The following is an 18,701-nucleotide window of genomic DNA, read 5'->3' as shown; positions in this document are numbered from 1 at the left end:
GGTTCCAGGGGGTGCTCAGTGGGGGCCATGCCCAGCCAGAGTTGCCCTTCCCCGGGGGTGAGTCTGGAGGAGTGGGGGGTGGCTCTGGAGGTGCTCCGGGGGTTCCAGGGGGTGCTCGGCGGAGGCCATGCCCAGCCAGAGTGGCCCTTCCCCGGGCAGAGTCTGGGGAGAGTGGGGGGTGGCTCTGGAGGTGCTCCCGGGGCTCCAGGGGTTCCAGGGGGTGCCCAGCCAGAGTGTCCCTTCCCCGGGGTGAGTCTGGGGAGAGTGGGGGGTGGCTCTGGGGGTGCTCCGGGGGCTCCAGGGGGTGCTCGGCGGAGGCCATGCCCAGCCAGAGTGTCCCTTCCCCGGGGTGAGTCTGGAGGAGTGGGGGGTGGCTCTGGAGGTGCTCCGGGGGCTCCAGGGGTTCCAGGGGGTGCTCAGTGGAGGCCATGCCCAGCCAGAGTGTCCCGTCCCCGGGGTGAGTCTGGAGGAGTGGGGGGTGGCTCTGGAGGTGCTCCGGGGGCTCCAGGGGGTGCTTGGTGGAGGCCATGCCCAGCCAGAGTGTCCCTTCCCCGGGGTGAGTCTGGAGGAGTGGGGGGGTGGCTCTGGAGGTGCTCCGGGGGGTTCCAGGGGGTGCTCGGCGGAGGCCATGCCCGGCCAGAGTGTCCCTTCCCCGGGCAGAGTCTGGGGAGAGTGGGGGGTGGCTCTGGAGGTGCTCCGGGGGCTCCAGGGGTTCCAGGGGGTGCTCGGCGGAGGCCATGCCCAGCCAGAGTGTCCCTTCCCCGGGGTGAGTCTGGAGGAGTGGGGGGTGGCTCTGGAGGTGCTCCGGGGGCTCCAGGGGGTGCTTGGTGGAGGCCATGCCCAGCCAGAGTGTCCCTTCCCCGGGGTGAGTCTGGAGGAGTGGGGGGTGGCTCTGGAGGTGCTCCGGGGGGCTCCAGGGGGTGCTTGGTGGAGGCCATGCCCAGCCAGAGTGGCCCTTCCCCGGGCAGAGTCTGGGGAGAGTGGGGGGGTGGCTCTGGGGGTGCTCCGGGGGCTCCAGGGGGTGCTCGGCGGAGGCCATGCCCAGCCAGAGTGGACCTTCCCCGGGGTGAGTCTGGGGAGAGTGGGGGGTGGCTCTGGAGGGTCTCCGGGGGCTCCAGGGGCTGCTCGGCGGAGGCCATGCCCAGCCAGAGTGTCCCTTCCCCGGGGTGAGTCTGGAGGAGTGGGGGGTGGCTCTGGAGGGTCTCCGGGGGCTCCAGGGGCTCCAGGGGGTGCTCAGCGGAGGCCATGCTCAGCCAGAGTGGCCCTTCCCCGGCCTCATATGCGGCAGAGTGCGGGGTGAGCAAAAGGGGTGAAAATGGGTTAAAATGTGAATAAACACCAAAATGAGCAAAATGAAATAATCCCCCATCATCAGTGCACTGTTTGACCCCAGAAAAGCACTCCCCTGGGGCCTGGAGGTGATCTGACCATCAGAGTATAGCACCATATGCCCCTGAGGGACTTAGAGTAAAAACCGAAATAGTACACTATACCTGAAAAGACTCTGTCATTTTTCGGCAATAGTACACTATACCCATCGACTCTGTCGTTTTTCCGGGCCGTAGTACGAAGTTGTGAGCAAAAGGGGTGAAAATGGGTTAAAATGTGAAAAAACACCAAAATGAGCAAAATGAAATAATCCCCCATCATCAGTGCACTGTTTGACCCCAGAAAAGCACTCCCCTGGGGCCTGGAGGTGATCTGACCATCATAGTATAGTACACTATACCCCTGAGGGACTTAGAGTAAAAACCGAAATAGTACACTATACTCGAAAAATTTCAAAGTGTGGTTAAGAGTACCAAGGGCACGGGCTTCCATGTCAGAGTACCAAGGGCACGGGCTTCCAGGCGGCTGCCCCTAAGGGGTTTAGCCCGCGAGGGGGTGCTTAAGGGTGGGTCCCCGGGTTCGGAGGGAGAGCCTGGTCCCCGGTGGTCATCCCCGGAGTCCCGGAGCCCAGGACCCGGGGAAGAGTGTGCCCGGGTCAAGGCTGAGTCTGGTGGAGTGGGGGGGTGGCCCTGGAGGTGCTCCAGGGGCTCCAGGGGTTCCAGGGGGTGCTCAGTGGGGGCCATGCCCAGCCAGAGTTGCCCTTCCCCGGGGGTGAGTCTGGAGGAGTGGGGGGTGGCTCTGGAGGTGCTCCGGGGGTTCCAGGGGGTGCTCGGCGGAGGCCATGCCCAGCCAGAGTGGCCCTTCCCCGGGCAGAGTCTGGGGAGAGTGGGGGGTGGCTCTGGAGGTGCTCCCGGGGCTCCAGGGGTTCCAGGGGGTGCTCAGTGGAGGCCATGCCCAGCCAGAGTGTCCCTTCCCCGGGGTGAGTCTGGGGAGAGTGGGGGGTGGCTCTGGGGGTGCTCCGGGGGCTCCAGGGGGTGCTCGGCGGAGGCCATGCCCAGCCAGAGTGTCCCTTCCCCGGGGTGAGTCTGGAGGAGTGGGGGGTGGCTCTGGAGGTTCTCCGGGGGCTCCAGGGAGTGCTTGGTGGAGACCATGCCCAGCCAGAGTGGCCCTTCCCCGGGGTGAGTCTGGGGAGAGTGGGGGGTGGCTCTGGAGGGCCTCCGGGGGTTCCAGGGGGTGCTCGGCGGAGGCCATGCCCAGCCAGAGTGGCCCTTCCCCGGGCAGAGTCTGGGGAGAGTGGGGGGTGGCTCTGGAGGTTCTCCCGGGGCTCCAGGGGTTCCAGGGGGTGCTCAGTGGAGGCCATGCCCAGCCAGAGTGTCCCGTCCCCGGGGTGAGTCTGGAGGAGTGGGGGGTGGCTCTGGAGGTGCTCCGGGGGCTCCAGGGGGTGCTTGGTGGAGGCCATGCCCAGCCAGAGTGTCCCTTCCCCGGGGTGAGTCTGGAGGAGTGGGGGGGTGGCTCTGGAGGTGCTCCGGGGGGTTCCAGGGGGTGCTCGGCGGAGGCCATGCCCGGCCAGAGTGTCCCTTCCCCGGGCAGAGTCTGGGGAGAGTGGGGGGTGGCTCTGGAGGTGCTCCGGGGGCTCCAGGGGTTCCAGGGGGTGCTCGGCGGAGGCCATGCCCAGCCAGAGTGTCCCTTCCCCGGGGTGAGTCTGGAGGAGTGGGGGGTGGCTCTGGAGGTTCTCCGGGGGCTCCAGGGGGTGCTTGGTGGAGGCCATGCCCGGCCAGAGTGTCCCTTCCCCGGGGTGAGTCTGGAGGAGTGGGGGGTGGCTCTGGAGGTGCTCCGGGGGCTCCAGGGGGTGCTCAGTGGAGGCCATGCCCAGCCAGAGTGGCCCTTCCCCGGGCATAGTCTGGGGAGAGTGGGGGGTGGCTCTGGAGGTGCTCCGGGGGCTCCAGGGGGTGCTCAGTGGAGGCCATGCCCAGCCAGAGTGGCCCTTCCCCGGGCAGAGTCTGGAGGAGTGGGGGGTGGCTCTGGAGGTGCTCCGGGGGCTCCAGGGGGTGCTCGGTGGAGGCCATGCCCAGCCAGAGTGGCCCTTCCCCGGGCATAGTCTGGGGAGAGTGGGGGGTGGCTCTGGAGGTGCTCCGGGGGCTCCAGGGGGTGCTCAGTGGAGGCCATGCCCAGCCAGAGTGTCCCTTCCCCGGGCAGAGTCTGGAGGAGTGGGGGGTTGCTCTGGAGGTGCTCCGGGGGCTCCAGGGGTTCCAGGGGGTGCTCAGCGGAGGCCATGCCCAGCCAGAGTGGCCCTTCCCCGGGGTGAGTCTGGGGAGAGTGGGGGGTGGCTCTGGAGGTGCTCCGGGGGCTCCAGGGGGTGCTCAGCGGAGGCCATGCCCAGCCAAAGTGGCCCTTCCCCGAGCAGAATCTGGGGAGAGTGGGGGGTGGCTCTGGAGGTGCTCCGGGGGCTCCAGGGGGTGCTCAGTGGAGGCCATGCCCAGCCAGAGTGGCCCTTCCCCGGGGTGAGTCTGGAGGAGTGGGGGGTGGCTCTGGAGGAGCTCCAGGGGTTCCAGGGGGTGCTCGGCGGAGGCCATGCCCAGCCAGAGTGGCCCTTCCCCGGGCATAGTCTGGGGAGAGTGGGGGGTGGCTCTGGAGGTGCTCCGGGGGCTCCAGGGGGTGCTCAGTGGAGGCCATGCCCAGCCAGAGTGGCCCTTCCCCGGGCAGAGTCTGGAGGAGTGGGGGGTGGCTCTGGAGGTGCTCCGGGGGCTCCAGGGGTTCCAGGGGGTGCTCAGTGGGGGCCATGCCCAGCCAGAGTGGCCCTTCCCCGGGCAAAGTCTGGTCGTGTGCGGGGTGGATGATCCCTGCTCCGCCTCACGCGAGTTCGAGACCGGCTGGGTGCCCTTTTATCCATGAGGCACTGCACTGCCTCCGGCAGCCGAGTTCGGGGCCCGGTGAGGGCTCCAGGCTCCAGGGGCTCCGACCCGGAGCCTCCGACCCGCAGAAGGTGCTCCCTGGCCGGGCAAAGTCTGGCCGTGTGCGGGGTGGATGATCCCTGCTCCGCCTCACGCGAGTTCGAGACCGGCTGGGTGCCCTTTTATCCATGAGGCACTGCACTGCCTCCGGCAGCCGAGTTCGGGGCCCGGTGAGGGCTCCAGGCTCCAGGGGCTCCGACCCGGAGCCTCCGACCCGCAGAAGGTGCTCCCTGGCCGGGCAAAGTCTGGCCGTGTGCGGGGTGGATGATCCCTGCTCCGCCTCACGCGAGTTCGAGACCGGCTGGGTGCCCTTTTATCCATGAGGCACTGCACTGCCTCCGGCAGCCGAGTTCGGGGCCCGGTGAGGGCTCCAGGCTCCAGGGGCTCCGACCCGGAGCCTCCGACCCGCAGAAGGTGCTCCCTGGCCGGGCAAAGTCTGGCCGTGTGCGGGGTGGATGATCCCTGCTCCGCCTCACGCGAGTTCGAGACCGGCTGGGTGCCCTTTTATCCAAGAATCAACTGGAGTGTGGAGCTTCTACGGGCCTCCAGGGGCACTGCCGACCCAGAGCTGTGCCCCGGCTTCAGTTCTCTGTATCTCAGGAAGTTTTTTATTTATACATTTATTTCATCCATAATCTCTGGCGCCTAAAGGGTTATCAGTCCTTGGGGCTTGGGGCTAGGCTTGGCGTTTGTCAAATATTTATTTATTTTTGTCCACCTTTATTTACAAAAAATACAGAAGATGGCAGCAGATGATAAGGTATTGAAACCAAAAACTCTGTATTCTAACCCTTTAAGCGCCAAAGTCGCAGAAATGCAACTTTACCGTACAAGGAAATTAATGAAATAATAGTAGAAAATGAATCACTTCAGTCATTGGTCGGTTCGGTGCAACTTCCCTTTATTAGCCAGGTATGATCCAGGGCAGATCCGGTAAGGAAAAAAATGGCTGGAGGAAGTACACGTGGCATGCAATTTACAGCAGATTCTGACTCTGAAGGGTATTATCTCCCCGAGAGTGACGATGGATTTCCAAGTGGAGATGAAGGGACTTCGAAACAACGGACAGGTGCAAAGGACAGACGGAGGCGAGGAACCAGTGGAACCAGTGGCTGCAGTAAAACTTGCCCGGTGGATGAGAGCTGGGACATGCTGAGAGAGGTCGAGGTATTTGAGGCATGGATCAAACCTTTTGAAGACCCAGTTGGCTACACAGGAGAGATGGATCTGACGGATGCTAATCCATTTGATATTCTGTCACTCTTTCTGACCGATCAGTTTTGGACTTTCATTACTGATGAGACAAATAGATATGCACATCAGTGTATGGCACCTATGATTCTGAAGCCACATTCAAGATTTCTTGAGTGGTATGATGTATCAGTCACCGAAATGAAAGCTTTCTTCGCTTTGCATCTCTCCATGGGCCTTGTTGAGAAACCTGAAATCGAGGATTACTGGGGAACATTTTGGCTTACACAAACGCCTGGATTTGGAAATGTAATGTCAAGAAACAGATTTGAAATCATTCTTTCGTTCTTTCATTTTGTCAACAATAATGATTACGGGCACGATAAACTGTTCAAAGTCCGCCCAATAATAGATTTGATTATTCCCAAATTTGCAGCAGTTTACAGTCCAATCAAGGAGCTTTCTTTAGATGAAATGACAATAGCTTTCAAGGGGAGATCTTCACTAAAATGTTACTCTCCGAATAAACCTGACAAATATGGCTATAGAGTGTATGCCCTGAGTGAAAGCTGTTCAGGGTATGTTTTGCGCTGGTCAATGCACACTGGACAGTACAAAAATAATGCAAGCAACATCAGTGCAACACACGCAGTTGTCCGTGAGTTGGTTTCTCCCTTTACGGGCAAAGGACACGAGATTTACATGGACAGTTACTATACCTCGCCTGTAATTGCAAATGAATTAGCAGATTTGGAAACTGGACTGTGTGGGACGATAAGGATTACCAGGTTGGGGATGCCAAAATGCCTTGGTAAAAGTGTCTTACAGCTGAAAAAAGGAGATGACCCAGTTTTTTGCAGAAAGGGAAAACTCCTGGCTTGTGCTTGGCACGATACTAAACGTCTCACCATGTTGTCCACAGTCCATGGAAATGATTGTGTTCAGAGGAGGATCCGATCCAAGACAGATGACACTGGCTTCCGTGACATCAAAAGACCTGTATGTGTCGACCAGTACAACGCCTACATGGGTGGAGTGGACACTGCTGACCAGAGGATGAAGACATACCTCTTTCCACACAGGTCCCGGAAATGGTATCATCGCATATTCAATGCCATTATAAGCATAAGTATTGTCAACTCACACATCATATACACCAAATCCACTCCAGGCCCACACAAACCTTTAAAGGTTTACATTCAGAACATTATTGATGCATTACTGGCTGATCACTCCAAAAAACAAGAAAGGCGCTCAAGACCGGAGGGTGAAATGCCACAGAGACTCACAGAGCGTCATTGGCTTTGTCAAGCAGAGGGACGTCCAGACTGCGCCGTGTGCTCTGACCGCTCTCGTACCAAAGGCAGGCGGCAAACAAAGTACAGGTGCCGTCAGTGTGGCGTTGGCCTCTGTGCGGTTCCATGCAACGAGAGATACCATACGCTAAAAAACTTTAAATGCTGTCATTTGGATATGTAAAAGTGCAGGGTACCTTGACCCTGGATGGACATCTTTTCTGTGATGGCTCTCTCCTTTCTTCACTGCTTTCTCCACAACCTGCCTGGCACCAATGATGGATGTATAAGTTGGAAAAATAAAAAAAATGAAAAAAATACATAATAAATACCGTGTTTGTCATCATTTGGTCAGAACTTGTAATCAGGGCCCGAGTTTGAAGATGTGAGCAAAAGGGGTGAAAATGGGTTAAAATGTGAAAACACACCAAAATGAGCAAAATGAAATAATCCCCCATCATCAGTGCACAGTTTGCCCCCAGAAAAGCACTCCCCTGGGGCCTGGAGGTGATCTGACCACCAGAATATAGTACCATATACCCCTGCTGGACTTAGAAAAAAAACCGAGCTTCCAGCCAATAGTACACTATACCCGAGGGACTCTGTCGTTTTTCGGCAATAGTACACTATACCCGAGGGACTCTGTCGTTTTTCGGCAATAGTACACTATACCCGAGGGACTCTGTCGTTTTTCGGCAATAGTACACTATACCCGAGGGACTCTGTCGTTTTTCGGCAATAGTACACTATACCCGAGGGACTCTGTCGTTTTTCGGCAATAGTACACTGTACCCGAGGGACTCTGTAGTTTTTCCGGGCCGTAGTATGAAGTTGTGAGCAAAAGGGGTGAAAATGGGTTAAAATGTGAAAAAACACCAAAATGAGCAAAATGAAATAATCCCCCATCATCAGTGCACTGTTTGACCCCAGAAAAGCACTCCCCTGGGGCCTGGAGGTGATCTGACCATCAGAGTATAGCACCATATGCCCCTGAGGGACTTAGAGTAAAAACCGAAATAGTACACTATACCCGAAAAGACTCTGTCATTTTTCGGCAATAGTACACTATACCCATCGACTCTGTCGTTTTTCCGGGCCGTAGTACGAAGTTGTGAGCAAAAGGGGTGAAAATGGGTTAAAATGTGAAAAAACACCAAAATGAGCAAAATGAAATAATCCCCCATCATCAGTGCACTGTTTGACCCCAGAAAAGCACTCCCCTGGGGCCTGGAGGTGATCTGACCATCATAGTATAGTACACTATACCCCTGAGGGACTTAGAGTAAAAACCGAAATAGTACACTATACTCGAAAAATTTCAAAGTGTGGTTAAGAGTACCAAGGGCACGGGCTTCCATGTCAGAGTACCAAGGGCACGGGCTTCCAGGCGGCTGCCCCTAAGGGGTTTAGCCCGCGAGGGGGTGCTTAAGGGTGGGTCCCCGGGTTCGGAGGGAGAGCCTGGTCCCCGGTGGTCATCCCCGGAGTCCCGGAGCCCAGGACCCGGGGAAGAGTGTGCCCGGGTCAAGGCTGAGTCTGGTGGAGTGGGGGGGTGGCCCTGGAGGTGCTCCAGGGGCTCCAGGGGTTCCAGGGGGTGCTCAGTGGGGGCCATGCCCAGCCAGAGTTGCCCTTCCCCGGGGGTGAGTCTGGAGGAGTGGGGGGTGGCTCTGGAGGTGCTCCGGGGGTTCCAGGGGGTGCTCGGCGGAGGCCATGCCCAGCCAGAGTGGCCCTTCCCCGGGCAGAGTCTGGGGAGAGTGGGGGGTGGCTCTGGAGGTGCTCCCGGGGCTCCAGGGGTTCCAGGGGGTGCTCAGTGGAGGCCATGCCCAGCCAGAGTGTCCCTTCCCCGGGGTGAGTCTGGGGAGAGTGGGGGGTGGCTCTGGGGGTGCTCCGGGGGCTCCAGGGGGTGCTCGGCGGAGGCCATGCCCAGCCAGAGTGTCCCTTCCCCGGGGTGAGTCTGGAGGAGTGGGGGGTGGCTCTGGAGGTTCTCCGGGGGCTCCAGGGAGTGCTTGGTGGAGACCATGCCCAGCCAGAGTGGCCCTTCCCCGGGGTGAGTCTGGGGAGAGTGGGGGGTGGCTCTGGAGGGCCTCCGGGGGTTCCAGGGGGTGCTCGGCGGAGGCCATGCCCAGCCAGAGTGGCCCTTCCCCGGGCAGAGTCTGGGGAGAGTGGGGGGTGGCTCTGGAGGTTCTCCCGGGGCTCCAGGGGTTCCAGGGGGTGCTCAGTGGAGGCCATGCCCAGCCAGAGTGTCCCGTCCCCGGGGTGAGTCTGGAGGAGTGGGGGGTGGCTCTGGAGGTGCTCCGGGGGCTCCAGGGGGTGCTTGGTGGAGGCCATGCCCAGCCAGAGTGTCCCTTCCCCGGGGTGAGTCTGGAGGAGTGGGGGGGTGGCTCTGGAGGTGCTCCGGGGGGTTCCAGGGGGTGCTCGGCGGAGGCCATGCCCGGCCAGAGTGTCCCTTCCCCGGGCAGAGTCTGGGGAGAGTGGGGGGTGGCTCTGGAGGTGCTCCGGGGGCTCCAGGGGTTCCAGGGGGTGCTCGGCGGAGGCCATGCCCAGCCAGAGTGTCCCTTCCCCGGGGTGAGTCTGGAGGAGTGGGGGGTGGCTCTGGAGGTGCTCCGGGGGCTCCAGGGGGTGCTTGGTGGAGGCCATGCCCAGCCAGAGTGTCCCTTCCCCGGGGTGAGTCTGGAGGAGTGGGGGGTGGCTCTGGAGGTGCTCCGGGGGCTCCAGGGGGTGCTTGGTGGAGGCCATGCCCAGCCAGAGTGTCCCTTCCCCGGGGTGAGTCTGGAGGAGTGGGGGGTGGCTCTGGAGGTGCTCCGGGGGGCTCCAGGGGGTGCTTGGTGGAGGCCATGCCCAGCCAGAGTGGCCCTTCCCCGGGCAGAGTCTGGGGAGAGTGGGGGGGTGGCTCTGGGGGTGCTCCGGGGGCTCCAGGGGGTGCTCGGCGGAGGCCATGCCCAGCCAGAGTGGACCTTCCCCGGGGTGAGTCTGGGGAGAGTGGGGGGTGGCTCTGGAGGGTCTCCGGGGGCTCCAGGGGCTGCTCGGCGGAGGCCATGCCCAGCCAGAGTGTCCCTTCCCCGGGGTGAGTCTGGAGGAGTGGGGGGTGGCTCTGGAGGGTCTCCGGGGGCTCCAGGGGCTCCAGGGGGTGCTCAGCGGAGGCCATGCTCAGCCAGAGTGGCCCTTCCCCGGCCTCATATGCGGCAGAGTGCGGGGTGAGCAAAAGGGGTGAAAATGGGTTAAAATGTGAAAAAACACCAAAATGAGCAAAATGAAATAATCCCCCATCATCAGTGCACTGTTTGACCCCAGAAAAGCACTCCCCTGGGGCCTGGAGGTGATCTGACCATCAGAGTATAGCACCATATGCCCCTGAGGGACTTAGAGTAAAAACCGAAATAGTACACTATACCCGAAAAGACTCTGTCATTTTTCGGCAATAGTACACTATACCCATCGACTCTGTCGTTTTTCCGGGCCGTAGTACGAAGTTGTGAGCAAAAGGGGTGAAAATGGGTTAAAATGTGAAAAAACACCAAAATGAGCAAAATGAAATAATCCCCCATCATCAGTGCACTGTTTGACCCCAGAAAAGCACTCCCCTGGGGCCTGGAGGTGATCTGACCATCATAGTATAGTACACTATACCCCTGAGGGACTTAGAGTAAAAACCGAAATAGTACACTATACTCGAAAAATTTCAAAGTGTGGTTAAGAGTACCAAGGGCACGGGCTTCCATGTCAGAGTACCAAGGGCACGGGCTTCCAGGCGGCTGCCCCTAAGGGGTTTAGCCCGCGAGGGGGTGCTTAAGGGTGGGTCCCCGGGTTCGGAGGGAGAGCCTGTTCCCCGGTGGTCATCCCCGGAGTCCCGGAGCCCAGGACCCGGGGAAGAGTGTGCCCGGGTCAAGGCTGAGTCTGGTGGAGTGGGGGGGTGGCCCTGGAGGTGCTCCAGGGGCTCCAGGGGTTCCAGGGGGTGCTCAGTGGGGGCCATGCCCAGCCAGAGTTGCCCTTCCCCGGGGGTGAGTCTGGAGGAGTGGGTGGTGGCTCTGGAGGTGCTCCGGGGGTTCCAGGGGGTGCTCGGCGGAGGCCATGCCCAGCCAGAGTGGCCCTTCCCCGGGCAGAGTCTGGGGAGAGTGGGGGGTGGCTCTGGAGGTGCTCCCGGGGCTCCAGGGGTTCCAGGGGGTGCTCAGTGGAGGCCATGCCCAGCCAGAGTGTCCCTTCCCCGGGGTGAGTCTGGGGAGAGTGGGGGGTGGCTCTGGGGGTGCTCCGGGGGCTCCGGGGGGTGCTCGGCGGAGGCCATGCCCAGCCAGAGTGTCCCTTCCCCGGGGTGAGTCTGGAGGAGTGGGGGGTGGCTCTGGAGGTTCTCCGGGGGCTCCAGGGAGTGCTTGGTGGAGACCATGCCCAGCCAGAGTGGCCCTTCCCCGGGGTGAGTCTGGGGAGAGTGGGGGGTGGCTCTGGAGGGCCTCCGGGGGTTCCAGGGGGTGCTCGGCGGAGGCCATGCCCAGCCAGAGTGGCCCTTCCCCGGGCAGAGTCTGGGGAGAGTGGGGGGTGGCTCTGGAGGTTCTCCCGGGGCTCCAGGGGTTCCAGGGGGTGCTCAGTGGAGGCCATGCCCAGCCAGAGTGTCCCGTCCCCGGGGTGAGTCTGGAGGAGTGGGGGGTGGCTCTGGAGGTGCTCCGGGGGCTCCAGGGGGTGCTTGGTGGAGGCCATGCCCAGCCAGAGTGTCCCTTCCCCGGGGTGAGTCTGGAGGAGTGGGGGGGTGGCTCTGGAGGTGCTCCGGGGGGTTCCAGGGGGTGCTCGGCGGAGGCCATGCCCGGCCAGAGTGTCCCTTCCCCGGGCAGAGTCTGGGGAGAGTGGGGGGTGGCTCTGGAGGTGCTCCGGGGGCTCCAGGGGTTCCAGGGGGTGCTCGGCGGAGGCCATGCCCAGCCAGAGTGTCCCTTCCCCGGGGTGAGTCTGGAGGAGTGGGGGGTGGCTCTGGAGGTTCTCCGGGGGCTCCAGGGGGTGCTTGGTGGAGGCCATGCCCGGCCAGAGTGTCCCTTCCCCGGGGTGAGTCTGGAGGAGTGGGGGGTGGCTCTGGAGGTGCTCCGGGGGCTCCAGGGGGTGCTCAGTGGAGGCCATGCCCAGCCAGAGTGGCCCTTCCCCGGGCATAGTCTGGGGAGAGTGGGGGGTGGCTCTGGAGGTGCTCCGGGGGCTCCAGGGGGTGCTCAGTGGAGGCCATGCCCAGCCAGAGTGGCCCTTCCCCGGGCAGAGTCTGGAGGAGTGGGGGGTGGCTCTGGAGGTGCTCCGGGGGCTCCAGGGGGTGCTCGGTGGAGGCCATGCCCAGCCAGAGTAGCCCTTCCCCGGGCATAGTCTGGGGAGAGTGGGGGGTGGCTCTGGAGGTGCTCCGGGGGCTCCAGGGGGTGCTCAGTGGAGGCCATGCCCAGCCAGAGTGTCCCTTCCCCGGGCAGAGTCTGGAGGAGTGGGGGGTTGCTCTGGAGGTGCTCCGGGGGCTCCAGGGGTTCCAGGGGGTGCTCAGCGGAGGCCATGCCCAGCCAGAGTGGCCCTTCCCCGGGGTGAGTCTGGGGAGAGTGGGGGGTGGCTCTGGAGGTGCTCCGGGGGCTCCAGGGGGTGCTCAGCGGAGGCCATGCCCAGCCAAAGTGGCCCTTCCCCGAGCAGAATCTGGGGAGAGTGGGGGGTGGCTCTGGAGGTGCTCCCGGGGCTCCAGGGGGTGCTCAGTGGAGGCCATGCCCAGCCAGAGTGGCCCTTCCCCGGGGTGAGTCTGGAGGAGTGGGGGGTGGCTCTGGAGGAGCTCCAGGGGTTCCAGGGGGTGCTCGGCGGAGGCCATGCCCAGCCAGAGTGGCCCTTCCCCGGGCATAGTCTGGGGAGAGTGGGGGGTGGCTCTGGAGGTGCTCCGGGGGCTCCAGGGGGTGCTCAGTGGAGGCCATGCCCAGCCAGAGTGGCCCTTCCCCGGGCAGAGTCTGGAGGAGTGGGGGGTGGCTCTGGAGGTGCTCCGGGGGCTCCAGGGGTTCCAGGGGGTGCTCAGTGGGGGCCATGCCCAGCCAGAGTGGCCCTTCCCCGGGCAAAGTCTGGTCGTGTGCGGGGTGGATGATCCCTGCTCCGCCTCACGCGAGTTCGAGACCGGCTGGGTGCCCTTTTATCCATGAGGCACTGCACTGCCTCCGGCAGCCGAGTTCGGGGCCCGGTGAGGGCTCCAGGCTCCAGGGGCTCCGACCCGGAGCCTCCGACCCGCAGAAGGTGCTCCCTGGCCGGGCAAAGTCTGGCCGTGTGCGGGGTGGATGATCCCTGCTCCGCCTCACGCGAGTTCGAGACCGGCTGGGTGCCCTTTTATCCATGAGGCACTGCACTGCCTCCGGCAGCCGAGTTCGGGGCCCGGTGAGGGCTCCAGGCTCCAGGGGCTCCGACCCGGAGCCTCCGACCCGCAGAAGGTGCTCCCTGGCCGGGCAAAGTCTGGCCGTGTGCGGGGTGGATGATCCCTGCTCCGCCTCACGCGAGTTCGAGACCGGCTGGGTGCCCTTTTATCCATGAGGCACTGCACTGCCTCCGGCAGCCGAGTTCGGGGCCCGGTGAGGGCTCCAGGCTCCAGGGGCTCCGACCCGGAGCCTCCGACCCGCAGAAGGTGCTCCCTGGCCGGGCAAAGTCTGGCCGTGTGCGGGGTGGATGATCCCTGCTCCGCCTCACGCGAGTTCGAGACCGGCTGGGTGCCCTTTTATCCAAGAATCAACTGGAGTGTGGAGCTTCTACGGGCCTCCAGGGGCACTGCCGACCCAGAGCTGTGCCCCGGCTTCAGTTCTCTGTATCTCAGGAAGTTTTTTATTTATACATTTATTTCATCCATAATCTCTGGCGCCTAAAGGGTTATCAGTCCTTGGGGCTTGGGGCTAGGCTTGGCGTTTGTCAAATATTTATTTATTTTTGTCCACCTTTATTTACAAAAAATACAGAAGATGGCAGCAGATGATAAGGTATTGAAACCAAAAACTCTGTATTCTAACCCTTTAAGCGCCAAAGTCGCAGAAATGCAACTTTACCGTACAAGGAAATTAATGAAATAATAGTAGAAAATGAATCACTTCAGTCATTGGTCGGTTCGGTGCAACTTCCCTTTATTAGCCAGGTATGATCCAGGGCAGATCCGGTAAGGAAAAAAATGGCTGGAGGAAGTACACGTGGCATGCAATTTACAGCAGATTCTGACTCTGAAGGGTATTATCTCCCCGAGAGTGACGATGGATTTCCAAGTGGAGATGAAGGGACTTCGAAACAACGGACAGGTGCAAAGGACAGACGGAGGCGAGGAACCAGTGGAACCAGTGGCTGCAGTAAAACTTGCCCGGTGGATGAGAGCTGGGACATGCTGAGAGAGGTCGAGGTATTTGAGGCATGGATCAAACCTTTTGAAGACCCAGTTGGCTACACAGGAGAGATGGATCTGACGGATGCTAATCCATTTGATATTCTGTCACTCTTTCTGACCGATCAGTTTTGGACTTTCATTACTGATGAGACAAATAGATATGCACATCAGTGTATGGCACCTATGATTCTGAAGCCACATTCAAGATTTCTTGAGTGGTATGATGTATCAGTCACCGAAATGAAAGCTTTCTTCGCTTTGCATCTCTCCATGGGCCTTGTTGAGAAACCTGAAATCGAGGATTACTGGGGAACATTTTGGCTTACACAAACGCCTGGATTTGGAAATGTAATGTCAAGAAACAGATTTGAAATCATTCTTTCGTTCTTTCATTTTGTCAACAATAATGATTACGGGCACGATAAACTGTTCAAAGTCCGCCCAATAATAGATTTGATTATTCCCAAATTTGCAGCAGTTTACAGTCCAATCAAGGAGCTTTCTTTAGATGAAATGACAATAGCTTTCAAGGGGAGATCTTCACTAAAATGTTACTCTCCGAATAAACCTGACAAATATGGCTATAGAGTGTATGCCCTGAGTGAAAGCTGTTCAGGGTATGTTTTGCGCTGGTCAATGCACACTGGACAGTACAAAAATAATGCAAGCAACATCAGTGCAACACACGCAGTTGTCCGTGAGTTGGTTTCTCCCTTTACGGGCAAAGGACACGAGATTTACATGGACAGTTACTATACCTCGCCTGTAATTGCAAATGAATTAGCAGATTTGGAAACTGGACTGTGTGGGACGGTAAGGATTACCAGGTTGGGGATGCCAAAATGCCTTGGTAAAAGTGTCTTACAGCTGAAAAAAGGAGATGACCCAGTTTTTTGCAGAAAGGGAAAACTCCTGGCTTGTGCTTGGCACGATACTAAACGTCTCACCATGTTGTCCACAGTCCATGGAAATGATTGTGTTCAGAGGAGGATCCGATCCAAGACAGATGACACTGGCTTCCGTGACATCAAAAGACCTGTATGTGTCGACCAGTACAACGCCTACATGGGTGGAGTGGACACTGCTGACCAGAGGATGAAGACATACCTCTTTCCACACAGGTCCCGGAAATGGTATCATCGCATATTCAATGCCATTATAAGCATAAGTATTGTCAACTCACACATCATATACACCAAATCCACTCCAGGCCCACACAAACCTTTAAAGGTTTACATTCAGAACATTATTGATGCATTACTGGCTGATCACTCCAAAAAACAAGAAAGGCGCTCAAGACCGGAGGGTGAAATGCCACAGAGACTCACAGAGCGTCATTGGCTTTGTCAAGCAGAGGGACGTCCAGACTGCGCCGTGTGCTCTGACCGCTCTCGTACCAAAGGCAGGCGGCAAACAAAGTACAGGTGCCGTCAGTGTGGCGTTGGCCTCTGTGCGGTTCCATGCAACGAGAGATACCATACGCTAAAAAACTTTAAATGCTGTCATTTGGATATGTAAAAGTGCAGGGTACCTTGACCCTGGATGGACATCTTTTCTGTGATGGCTCTCTCCTTTCTTCACTGCTTTCTCCACAACCTGCCTGGCACCAATGATGGATGTATAAGTTGGAAAAATAAAAAAAATGAAAAAAATACATAATAAATACCGTGTTTGTCATCATTTGGTCAGAACTTGTAATCAGGGCCCGAGTTTGAAGATGTGAGCAAAAGGGGTGAAAATGGGTTAAAATGTGAAAACACACCAAAATGAGCAAAATGAAATAATCCCCCATCATCAGTGCACAGTTTGCCCCCAGAAAAGCACTCCCCTGGGGCCTGGAGGTGATCTGACCACCAGAATATAGTACCATATACCCCTGCTGGACTTAGAAAAAAAACCGAGCTTCCAGCCAATAGTACACTATACCCGAGGGACTCTGTCGTTTTTCGGCAATAGTACACTATACCCGAGGGACTCTGTCGTTTTTCGGCAATAGTACACTATACCCGAGGGACTCTGTCGTTTTTCGGCAATAGTACACTATACCCGAGGGACTCTGTCGTTTTTCGGCAATAGTACACTATACCCGAGGGACTCTGTCGTTTTTCGGCAATAGTACACTATACCCGAGGGACTCTGTCGTTTTTCGGCAATAGTACACTGTACCCGAGGGACTCTGTAGTTTTTCCGGGCCGTAGTATGAAGTTGTGAGCAAAAGGGGTGAAAATGGGTTAAAATGTGAAAAAACACCAAAATGAGCAAAATGAAATAATCCCCCATCATCAGTGCACTGTTTGACCCCAGAAAAGCACTCCCCTGGGGCCTGGAGGTGATCTGACCATCAGAGTATAGCACCATATGCCCCTGAGGGACTTAGAGTAAAAACCGAAATAGTACACTATACCCGAAAAGACTCTGTCATTTTTCGGCAATAGTACACTATACCCATCGACTCTGTCGTTTTTCCGGGCCGTAGTACGAAGTTGTGAGCAAAAGGGGTGAAAATGGGTTAAAATGTGAAAAAACACCAAAATGAGCAAAATGAAATAATCCCCCATCATCAGTGCACTGTTTGACCCCAGAAAAGCACTCCCCTGGGGCCTGGAGGTGATCTGACCATCATAGTATAGTACACTATACCCCTGAGGGACTTAGAGTAAAAACCGAAATAGTACACTATACTCGAAAAATTTCAAAGTGTGGTTAAGAGTACCAAGGGCACGGGCTTCCATGTCAGAGTACCAAGGGCACGGGCTTCCAGGCGGCTGCCCCTAAGGGGTTTAGCCCGCGAGGGGGTGCTTAAGGGTGGGTCCCCGGGTTCGGAGGGAGTGCCTGGTCCCCGGTGGTCATCCCCGGAGTCCCGGAGCCCAGGACCCGGGGAAGAGTGTGCCCGGGTCGGGGCTGAGTCTGGTGGAGTGGGGGGGTGGCCCTGGAGGTGCTCCAGGGGCTCCATGGGTTCCAGGGGGTGCTCAGTGGGGGCCATGCCCAGCCAGAGTTGCCCTTCCCCGGGGGTGAGTCTGGAGGAGTGGGGGGTGGCTCTGGAGGTGCTCCGGGGGTTCCAGGGGGTGCTCGGCGGAGGCCATGCCCAGCCAGAGTGGCCCTTCCCCGGGCAGAGTCTGGGGAGAGTGGGGGGTGGCTCTGGAGGTGCTCCCGGGGCTCCAGGGGTTCCAGGGGGTGCTCAGTGGAGGCCATGCCCAGCCAGAGTGTCCCTTCCCCGGGGTGAGTCTGGGGAGAGTGGGGGGTGGCTCTGGGGGTGCTCCGGGGGCTCCAGGGGGTGCTCGGCGGAGGCCATGCCCAGCCAGAGTGTCCCTTCCCCGGGGTGAGTCTGGAGGAGTGGGGGGTGGCTCTGGAGGTGCTCCGGGGGCTCCAGGGGTTCCAGGGGGTGCTCAGTGGAGGCCATGCCCAGCCAGAGTGTCCCGTCCCCGGGGTGAGTCTGGAGGAGTGGGGGGTGGCTCTGGAGGTGCTCCGGGGGCTCCAGGGGGTGCTTGGTGGAGGCCATGCCCAGCCAGAGTGTCCCTTCCCCGGGGTGAGTCTGGAGGAGTGGGGGGGTGGCTCTGGAGGTGCTCCGGGGGGTTCCAGGGGGTGCTCGGCGGAGGCCATGCCCGGCCAGAGTGTCCCTTCCCCGGGCAGAGTCTGGGGAGAGTGGGGGGTGGCTCTGGAGGTGCTCCGGGGGCTCCAGGGGTTCCAGGGGGTGCTCGGCGGAGGCCATGCCCAGCCAGAGTGTCCCTTCCCCGGGGTGAGTCTGGAGGAGTGGGGGGTGGCTCTGGAGGTGCTCCGGGGGCTCCAGGGGGTGCTTGGTGGAGGCCATGCCCAGCCAGAGTGTCCCTTCCCCGGGGTGAGTCTGGAGGAGTGGGGGGTGGCTCTGGAGGTGCTCCAGGGGGCTCCAGGGGGTGCTTGGTGGAGGCCATGCCCAGCCAGAGTGGCCCTTCCCCGGGCAGAGTCTGGGGAGAGTGGGGGGGTGGCTCTGGGGGTGCTCCGGGGGCTCCAGGGGGTGCTCGGCGGAGGCCATGCCCAGCCAGAGTGGACCTTCCCCGGGGTGAGTCTGGGGAGAGTGGGGGGTGGCTCTGGAGGGTCTCCGGGGGCTCCAGGGGCTGCTCGGCGGAGGCCATGCCCAGCCAGAGTGTCCCTTCCCCGGGGTGAGTCTGGAGGAGTGGGGGGTGGCTCTGGAGGGTCTCCGGGGGCTCCAGGGGCTCCAGGGGGTGCTCAGCGGAGGCCATGCTCAGCCAGAGTGGCCCTTCCCCGGCCTCATATGCGGCAGAGTGCGGGGTGAGCAAAAGGGGTGAAAATGGGTTAAAATGTGAAAAAACACCAAAATGAGCAAAATGAAATAATCCCCCATCATCAGTGCACTGTTTGACCCCAGAAAAGCACTCCCCTGGGGCCTGGAGGTGATCTGACCATCAGAGTATAGCACCATATGCCCCTGAGGGACTTAGAGTAAAAACCGAAATAGTACACTATACCCGAAAAGACTCTGTCATTTTTCGGCAATAGTACACTATACCCATCGACTCTGTCGTTTTTCCGGGCCGTAGTACGAAGTTGTGAGCAAAAGGGGTGAAAATGGGTTAAAATGTGAAAAAACACCAAAATGAGCAAAATGAAATA

The sequence above is a fragment of the Eucyclogobius newberryi genome, unplaced genomic scaffold (genome assembly GCF_026437365.1).
Source record: "Eucyclogobius newberryi isolate DKJ021-1_F unplaced genomic scaffold, fEucNew1.0.hap1 SCAF_7, whole genome shotgun sequence".
Lineage (NCBI taxonomy): Eukaryota > Metazoa > Chordata > Actinopteri > Gobiiformes > Gobiidae > Eucyclogobius > Eucyclogobius newberryi.
This window is presented reverse-complemented; position numbering follows the sequence as displayed.